The following is a 9,953-nucleotide window of genomic DNA, read 5'->3' on the forward strand; positions in this document are numbered from 1 at the left end:
CGTGCTAGGGTCGGGGCACGTGCGGACGCACGTGTCAGTGTCCGCGTACGGAGTAGGATTAGGGTACGGCGGAGGATAAGGTGTGGGGCTGCCGGTGGGTTTCCGTTCCGGGCTAGGGTTAGGGTTAGGGAACGGCAAGGTTGAGGGCACAGGTGAGGGTGCGGACACGTGCTAGGGTCGGGGCACGTTCGGACGCACGGGTCAGTGTCCGCGTACGGAGTAGGATTAGGGTACGGCGGAGGCTAAGGTGTGGGGCTGCCGGTGGGTTTCTGTCCCGGGCTAGGGTTAGGGTTAGGGAACGGCAAGGTTGAGGGCAGAGGTGAGGGTGCGGACACGTGCTAGGGTCGGGGCACGTGCGGACGCACGGGTCAGTGTCCGCGTATGGATTAGGATTAGGGTACGGCGGAGGCTAAGGTGTGGGGCTGCCGGTGGGTTTCCGTTCCGGGCTAGGGTTAGGGTTAGGGAACGGCAAGGTTGAGGGCACAGGTGAGGGTGCGGACAGGTGCTAGGGTCGGGGCACGTGTGGACGCACTGGTCAGTGTCCGCGTACGTATTAGGATTATGGTACGGCAGAGGCTAAGGTGTGGGGCTGCCGGTGGGTTTCCGTTCCGGGCTAGGGTTAGGGTTAGGGAATGGCAAGGTTGAGGGCACAGGTGAGGGTGCGGACACGTGCTAGGGTCGGGGCACGTGCGGACGCACGGGTCAGTGTCCGCGTACGGAGTAGGATTAGGGTACGGCGGAGGCTAAGGTGTGGGGCTGCCGGTGGGTTTCCGTTCCGGGCTAGGGTTAGGGTTAGGGAACGGCAAGGTTGAGGGCACAGGTGAGGGTGCGGACACGTGCTAGGTTCGGGGCACGTGCGGACGCACGGGTCAGTGTCCGCGTATGGATTAGGATTAGGGTACGGCGGAGGCTAAGGTGTGGGGCTGCCGGTGGGTTTCCGTTCCGGGCTAGGGTTACGGTTAGGGAACGGCAAGGTTGAGGGCACAGGTGAGGGTGCGGACACGTGCTAGGGTCGGGGCACGTTCGGACGCACGGGTCAGTGTCCGCGTACGGAGTAGGATTAGGGTACGGCGGAGGCTAAGGTGTGGGGCTGCCGGTGGGTTTCTGTCCCGGGCTAGGGTTAGGGTTAGGGAACGGCAAGGTTGAGGGCACAGGTGAGGGTGCGGACACGTGCTAGGGTCGGGGCACGTGCGGACGCACGGGTCAGTGTCCGCCTATGGATTAGGATTAGGGTACGGCGGAGGCTAAGGTGTGGGGCTGCCGGTGGGTTTCCGTTCCGGGCTAGGGTTAGGGTTAGGGAACGGCAAGGTTGAGGGCACAGGTGAGGGTGTGGACACGTGCTAGGGTCGGGGCACGTGCGGACGCACGGGTCAGTGTCCGCGTACGGATTAGTATTAGGGTACGGCGGAGGCTAAGGTGTGGGGCTGCCGGTGGGTTTCCGTTCCGGGCTAGGGTTAGGGTTAGGGAACGGCAAGGTTGAGGGCACAGGTGAGGGTGCGGACAGGTGCTAGGGTCGGGGCACGTGCGGACGCACGTGTCAGTGTCCGCGTACGTATTAGGATTATGGTACGGCGGAGGCTAAGGTGTGGGGCTGCCGGTGGGTTTCCGTTCCGGGCTAGGGTTTGGGTTAGGGAACGGCAAGGTTGAGGGCACAGGTGAGGGTGCGGACACGTGCTAGGGTCGGGGCACGTGCGGACGCACGGGTCAGTGTCCGCGTACGGAGTAGGATTAGGGTACGGCGGAGGCTAAGGTGTGGGGCTGCCGGTGGGTTTCCGTTCCGGGCTAGGGTTAGGGTTAGGGAACGGCAAGGTTGAGGGCACAGGTGAGGGTGCGGACACGTGCTAGGGTCGGGGCACGTGCGGACGCACGGGTCAGTGTCCGCGTACGGAGTAGGATTAGGGTACGGCGGAGGCTAAGGTGTGGGGCTGCCGGTGGGTTTCCGTTCCTGGCTAGGGTTAGGGTTAGGGAATGGCAAGGTTGAGGGCACAGGTGAGGGTGCGGACACGTGCTAGGGTCGGGGCACGTGCGGACGCACGGGTCAGTGTCCGCGTACGGAGTAGGATTAGGGTACGGCGGAGGCTAAGGTGTGGGGCTGCCGGTGGGTTTCCGTTCCGGGCTAGGGTTAGGGTTAGGGAACGGCAAGGTTGAGGGCACAGGTGAGGCTGCGGACACGTGCTAGGGTCGGGGCACGTGCGGACGCATGGGTCAGTGTCCGCGTATGGAGTAGGATTAGGGTACGGCGGAGGCGAAGGTGTGGGGCTGCCGGTGGGTTTTCGTTCCGGGCTAGGGTTAGGGTTAGGGAACGGCAAGGTTGAGGGCACAGGTGAGGGTGCGGTCACGTGCTAGGGTCGGGGCACGTGCGGACGCACGGGTCAGTGTCCGCGTACGGATTAGGATTAGGGTACGGCAGAGGCTAAGGTGTGGGGCTGCCGGTGGGTTTCCTTCCCGCGCTAGGTTTAGGGTTAGGGAACGGCAAGGTTGAGGGCACAGGTGAGGGTGCGGACACGTGCTAGGTTCGGGGCACGTGCGGACGCACGGGTCAGTGTCCGCGTACGGATTAGGATTAGGGTACGGCGGAGGCTAAGGTGTGGGGCTGCCGGTGGGTTTCCGTCCCGGGCTAGGGTTAGGGTTAGGGAACGGTAACGTTGAGGGCACAGGTGAGGGTGCGGACACGTGCTAGGGTCGGGGCACGTGTGGACGCATGGGTCAGTGTCCGCGTACGGATTAGGATTAGGGTACGGCGGAGGCTAAGCTGTGGGGCTGCCGGTGGGTTTCCGTCCCGGGCTAGGGTTAGGGTTAGGGAACGGCAAGGTTGAGGGCACAGGTGAGGGTGCGGACACGTGCTAGGGTCGGGGCACGTGCGGACGCACGGGTCAGTGTCCGCGTACGGAGTAGGATTAGGGTACGGCGGAGGCTAAGGTGTGGGGCTGCCGGTGGGTTTCCGTTCCGGGCTAGGGTTAGGGTTAGGGAACGGCAAGGTTGAGGGCACAGGTGAGGGTGCGGACACGTGCTAGCGTCGGGGCACGTGCGGACGCATGGGTCAGTGTCCGCGTACGGAGTAGGATTAGGGTACGGCGGAGGCCAAGGTGTGGGGCTGCCGGTGGGTTTCCGTTCCGGGCTAGGGTTAGGGTTAGGGAACGGCAAGGTTGAGGGCACAGGTGAGCGTGCGGACACGTGCTAGGGTCGGGGCATGTGCGGACGCACGGGTCAGTGTCCGCGTACGGAGTAGGATTACGGTACGGCGGAGGCTAAGGTGTGGGGCTGCCGGTGGGTTTCCGTTCCGGGCTAGGGTTAGGGTTAGGGAACGGCAAGGTTGAGGGCACAGGTGAGGGTGCGGACACGTGCTAGGGTCGGGGCACGTGCGGACGCACGGGTCAGTGTCCGCGTACGGAGTAGGATTAGGGTACAGCGGAGGCTAAGGTGTGGGGCTGCCGGTGGGTTTCCGTTCCGGGCTAGGGTTAGGGTTAGGGAACGGCAAGGTTGAGGGCACAGGTGAGGGTGCGGACACGTGCTAGGGTCGGGGCACGTGCGGACGCACGGGTCAGTGTCCGCGTACGGAGTAGTATTAGGGTACGGCGGAGGCTAAGGTGTGGGGCTGCCGGTGCGTTTCCGTTCCGGGCTAGGGTTAGGGTTAGGGAACGGCAAGGTTGAGGGCACAGGTGAGGGTGCGGACACGTGCTAGGGTCGGGGCACGTGCGGACGCACGGGTCAGTGTCCGCGTACGGATTAGGATTAGGGTACGGCGGAGGCTAAGGTGTGGGGCTGCCGGTGGGTTTCCGTTCCGGGCTAGGGTTAGGGTTAGGGAACGGCAAGGTTGAGGGCACAGGTGAGGGTGCGGACACGTGCTAGGGTCGGGGCACGTGCGGACGCACGGGTCAGTGTCCACGTACGGAGTAGGATTAGGGTACGGCGGAGGCTAAGGTGTGGGGCTGCCGGTGGGTTTCCGTCCATGTCTAGGGTTAGGGTTAGGGAACGGCAAGGTTGAGGGCACAGGTGAGGTTGCGGACACGTGCTAGGGTCGGGGCACGTGCGGACGCACGGGTCAGTGTCCACGTACGGATTAGGATTATGGTACGGCGGAGGCTAAGGTGTGGGGCTGCCGGTGGGTTTCCGTTCCGGGCTAGGGTTAGGGTTAGGGAACGGCAAGGTTGAGGGCACAGGTGAGGGTGCGGACACGTGCTAGGGTCGGGGCACGTGCGGACGCACGGGTCAGTGTCCGCGTACGGAGTAGGATTAGGGTACGGCGGAGGCTAAGGTGTGGGGCTGCCGGTGGGTTTCCGTTCCGGGCTAGGGTTAGGGTTAGGGAACGGCAAGGTTGAGGGCACAGGTGAGGGTGCGGACACGTGCTAGGGTCGGGGCACGTGCGGACGCACGTGTCAGTGTCCGCGTACGGAGTAGGATTAGGGTACGGCGGAGGATAAGGTGTGGGGCTGCCGGTGGGTTTCCGTTCCGGGCTAGGGTTAGGGTTAGGGAACGGCAAGGTTGAGGGCACAGGTGAGGGTGCGGACACGTGCTAGGGTCGGGGCACGTTCGGACGCACGGGTCAGTGTCCGCGTACGGAGTAGGATTAGGGTACGGCGGAGGCTAAGGTGTGGGGCTGCCGGTGGGTTTCTGTCCCGGGCTAGGGTTAGGGTTAGGGAACGGCAAGGTTGAGGGCAGAGGTGAGGGTGCGGACACGTGCTAGGGTCGGGGCACGTGCGGACGCACGGGTCAGTGTCCGCGTATGGATTAGGATTAGGGTACGGCGGAGGCTAAGGTGTGGGGCTGCCGGTGGGTTTCCGTTCCGGGCTAGGGTTAGGGTTAGGGAACGGCAAGGTTGAGGGCACAGGTGAGGGTGCGGACAGGTGCTAGGGTCGGGGCACGTGTGGACGCACTGGTCAGTGTCCGCGTACGTATTAGGATTATGGTACGGCAGAGGCTAAGGTGTGGGGCTGCCGGTGGGTTTCCGTTCCGGGCTAGGGTTAGGGTTAGGGAATGGCAAGGTTGAGGGCACAGGTGAGGGTGCGGACACGTGCTAGGGTCGGGGCACGTGCGGACGCACGGGTCAGTGTCCGCGTACGGAGTAGGATTAGGGTACGGCGGAGGCTAAGGTGTGGGGCTGCCGGTGGGTTTCCGTTCCGGGCTAGGGTTAGGGTTAGGGAACGGCAAGGTTGAGGGCACAGGTGAGGGTGCGGACACGTGCTAGGTTCGGGGCACGTGCGGACGCACGGGTCAGTGTCCGCGTACGGAGTAGGATTAGGGTACGGCGGAGGCTAAGGTGTGGGGCTGCCGGTGGGTTTCTGTCCCGGGCTAGGGTTAGGGTTAGGGAACGGCAAGGTTGAGGGCACAGGTGAGGGTGCGGACACGTGCTAGGGTCGGGGCACGTGCGGACGCACGGGTCAGTGTCCGCGTATGGATTAGGATTAGGGTACGGCGGAGGCTAAGGTGTGGGGCTGCCGGTGGGTTTCCGTTCCGGGCTAGGGTTAGGGTTAGGGAACGGCAAGGTTGAGGGCACAGGTGAGGGTGCGGACACGTGCTAGGGTCGGGGCACGTTCGGACGCACGGGTCAGTGTCCGCGTACGGAGTAGGATTAGGGTACGGCGGAGGCTAAGGTGTGGGGCTGCCGGTGGGTTTCTGTCCCGGGCTAGGGTTAGGGTTAGGGAACGGCAAGGTTGAGGGCACAGGTGAGGGTGCGGACACGTGCTAGGGTCGGGGCACGTGCGGACGCACGGGTCAGTGTCCGCGTATGGATTAGGATTAGGGTACGGCGGAGGCTAAGGTGTGGGGCTGCCGGTGGGTTTCCGTTCCGGGCTAGGGTTAGGGTTAGGGAACGGCAAGGTTGAGGGCACAGGTGAGGGTGTGGACACGTGCTAGGGTCGGGGCACGTGCGGACGCACGGGTCAGTGTCCGCGTACGGATTAGTATTAGGGTACGGCGGAGGCTAAGGTGTGGGGCTGCCGGTGGGTTTCCGTTCCGGGCTAGGGTTAGGGTTAGGGAACGGCAAGGTTGAGGGCACAGGTGAGGGTGCGGACAGGTGCTAGGGTCGGGGCACGTGCGGACGCACGTGTCAGTGTCCGCGTACGTATTAGGATTATGGTACGGCGGAGGCTAAGGTGTGGGGCTGCCGGTGGGTTTCCGTTCCGGGCTAGGGTTTGGGTTAGGGAACGGCAAGGTTGAGGGCACAGGTGAGGGTGCGGACACGTGCTAGGGTCGGGGCACGTGCGGACGCACGGGTCAGTGTCCGCGTACGGAGTAGGATTAGGGTACGGCGGAGGCTAAGGTGTGGGGCTGCCGGTGGGTTTCCGTTCCGGGCTAGGGTTAGGGTTAGGGAACGGCAAGGTTGAGGGCACAGGTGAGGGTGCGGACACGTGCTAGGGTCGGGGCACGTGCGGACGCACGGGTCAGTGTCCGCGTACGGAGTAGGATTAGGGTACGGCGGAGGCTAAGGTGTGGGGCTGCCGGTGGGTGTCCGTTCCTGGCTAGGGTTAGGGTTAGGGAATGGCAAGGTTGAGGGCACAGGTGAGGGTGCGGACACGTGCTAGGGTCGGGGCACGTGCGGACGCACGGGTCAGTGTCCGCGTACGGAGTAGGATTAGGGTACGGCGGAGGCTAAGGTGTGGGGCTGCCGGTGGGTTTCCGTTCCGGGCTAGGGTTAGGGTTAGGGAACGGCAAGGTTGAGGGCACAGGTGAGGCTGCGGACACGTGCTAGGGTCGGGGCACGTGCGGACGCATGGGTCAGTGTCCGCGTATGGAGTAGGATTAGGGTACGGCGGAGGAGAAGGTGTGGGGCTGCCGGTGGGTTTTCGTTCCGGGCTAGGGTTAGGGTTAGGGAACGGCAAGGTTGAGGGCACAGGTGAGGGTGCGGTCACGTGCTAGGGTCGGGGCACGTGCGGACGCACGGGTCAGTGTCCGCGTACGGATTAGGATTAGGGTACGGCAGAGGCTAAGGTGTGGGGCTGCCGGTGGGTTTCCTTCCCGGGCTAGGGTTAGGGTTAGGGAACGGCAAGGTTGAGGGCACAGGTGAGGGTGCGGACACGTGCTAGGTTCGGGGCACGTGCGGACGCACGGGTCAGTGTCCGCGTACGGATTAGGATTAGGGTACGGCGGAGGCTAAGGTGTGGGGCTGCCGGTGGGTTTCCGTCCCGGGCTAGGGTTAGGGTTAGGGAACGGTAACGTTGAGGGCACAGGTGAGGGTGCGGACACGTGCTAGGGTCGGGGCACGTGTGGACGCATGGGTCAGTGTCCGCGTACGGATTAGGATTAGGGTACGGCGGAGGCTAAGCTGTGGGGCTGCCGGTGGGTTTCCGTCCCGGGCTAGGGTTAGGGTTAGGGAACGGCAAGGTTGAGGGCACAGGTGAGGGTGCGGACACGTGCTAGGGTCGGGGCACGTGCGGACGCACGGGTCAGTGTCCGCGTACGGAGTAGGATTAGGGTACGGCGGAGGCTAAGGTGTGGGGCTGCCGGTGGGTTTCCGTTCCGGGCTAGGGTTAGGGTTAGGGAACGGCAAGGTTGAGGGCACAGGTGAGGGTGCGGACACGTGCTAGCGTCGGGGCACGTGCGGACGCATGGGTCAGTGTCCGCGTACGGAGTAGGATTAGGGTACGGCGGAGGCCAAGGTGTGGGGCTGCCGGTGGGTTTCCGTTCCGGGCTAGGGTTAGGGTTAGGGAACGGCAAGGTTGAGGGCACAGGTGAGCGTGCGGACACGTGCTAGGGTCGGGGCACGTGCGGACGCACGGGTCAGTGTCCGCGTACGGAGTAGGATTAGGGTACGGCGGAGGCTAAGGTGTGGGGCTGCCGGTGGGTTTCCGTTCCTGGCTAGGGTTAGGGTTAGGGAATGGCAAGGTTGAGGGCACAGGTGAGGGTGCGGACACGTGCTAGGGTCGGGGCACGTGCGGACCGGGCAGGTCCGCGGGTCAGGTCGCGTACGGATTAGGGGTACGGCGGAGGCTAAGGTGTGGGGCTGCCGGTGGGTTTCCGTTCCGGGCTAGGGTTAGGGTTAGGGAACGGCAAGGTTGAGGGCACAGGTGAGGCTGCGGACACGTGCTAGGGTCGGGGCACGTGCGGACGCATGGGTCAGTGTCCGCGTATGGAGTAGGATTAGGGTACGGCGGAGGCGAAGGTGTGGGGCTGCCGGTGGGTTTTCGTTCCGGGCTAGGGTTAGGGTTAGGGAACGGCAAGGTTGAGGGCACAGGTGAGGGTGCGGTCACGTGCTAGGGTCGGGGCACGTGCGGACGCACGGGTCAGTGTCCGCGTACGGATTAGGATTAGGGTACGGCAGAGGCTAAGGTGTGGGGCTGCCGGTGGGTTTCCTTCCCGCGCTAGGTTTAGGGTTAGGGAACGGCAAGGTTGAGGGCACAGGTGAGGGTGCGGACACGTGCTAGGTTCGGGGCACGTGCGGACGCACGGGTCAGTGTCCGCGTACGGATTAGGATTAGGGTACGGCGGAGGCTAAGGTGTGGGGCTGCCGGTGGGTTTCCGTCCCGGGCTAGGGTTAGGGTTAGGGAACGGTAACGTTGAGGGCACAGGTGAGGGTGCGGACACGTGCTAGGGTCGGGGCACGTGTGGACGCATGGGTCAGTGTCCGCGTACGGATTAGGATTAGGGTACGGCGGAGGCTAAGCTGTGGGGCTGCCGGTGGGTTTCCGTCCCGGGCTAGGGTTAGGGTTAGGGAACGGCAAGGTTGAGGGCACAGGTGAGGGTGCGGACACGTGCTAGGGTCGGGGCACGTGCGGACGCACGGGTCAGTGTCCGCGTACGGAGTAGGATTAGGGTACGGCGGAGGCTAAGGTGTGGGGCTGCCGGTGGGTTTCCGTTCCGGGCTAGGGTTAGGGTTAGGGAACGGCAAGGTTGAGGGCACAGGTGAGGGTGCGGACACGTGCTAGCGTCGGGGCACGTGCGGACGCATGGGTCAGTGTCCGCGTACGGAGTAGGATTAGGGTACGGCGGAGGCCAAGGTGTGGGGCTGCCGGTGGGTTTCCGTTCCGGGCTAGGGTTAGGGTTAGGGAACGGCAAGGTTGAGGGCACAGGTGAGCGTGCGGACACGTGCTAGGGTCGGGGCATGTGCGGACGCACGGGTCAGTGTCCGCGTACGGAGTAGGATTACGGTACGGCGGAGGCTAAGGTGTGGGGCTGCCGGTGGGTTTCCGTTCCGGGCTAGGGTTAGGGTTAGGGAACGGCAAGGTTGAGGGCACAGGTGAGGGTGCGGACACGTGCTAGGGTCGGGGCACGTGCGGACGCACGGGTCAGTGTCCGCGTACGGAGTAGGATTAGGGTACAGCGGAGGCTAAGGTGTGGGGCTGCCGGTGGGTTTCCGTTCCGGGCTAGGGTTAGGGTTAGGGAACGGCAAGGTTGAGGGCACAGGTGAGGGTGCGGACACGTGCTAGGGTCGGGGCACGTGCGGACGCACGGGTCAGTGTCCGCGTACGGAGTAGTATTAGGGTACGGCGGAGGCTAAGGTGTGGGGCTGCCGGTGGGTTTCCGTTCCGGGCTAGGGTTAGGGTTAGGGAACGGCAAGGTTGAGGGCACAGGTGAGGGTGCGGACACGTGCTAGGGTCGGGGCACGTGCGGACGCACGGGTCAGTGTCCGCGTACGGATTAGGATTAGGGTACGGCGGAGGCTAAGGTGTGGGGCTGCCGGTGGGTTTCCGTCCCGGGCTAGGGTTAGGGTTAGGGAACGGCAAGGTTGAGGGCACAGGTGAGGGTGCGGACACGTGCTAGGGTCGGGGCACGTGCGGACGCACGGGTCAGTGTCCACGTACGGAGTAGGATTAGGGTACGGCGGAGGCTAAGGTGTGGGGCTGCCGGTGGGTTTCGTCCATGTCTAGGGTTAGGGTTAGGGAACGGCAAGGTTGAGGGCACAGGTGAGGTTGCGGACACGTGCTAGGGTCGGGGCACGTGCGGACGCACGGGTCAGTGTCCACGTACGGATTAGGATTATGGTACGGCGGAGGCTAAGGTGTGGGGCTGCCGGTGGG

Source organism: Hyperoodon ampullatus (assembly GCF_949752795.1).
Source record: "Hyperoodon ampullatus genome assembly, chromosome: 15".
Classification (NCBI taxonomy): domain Eukaryota; kingdom Metazoa; phylum Chordata; class Mammalia; order Artiodactyla; family Ziphiidae; genus Hyperoodon; species Hyperoodon ampullatus.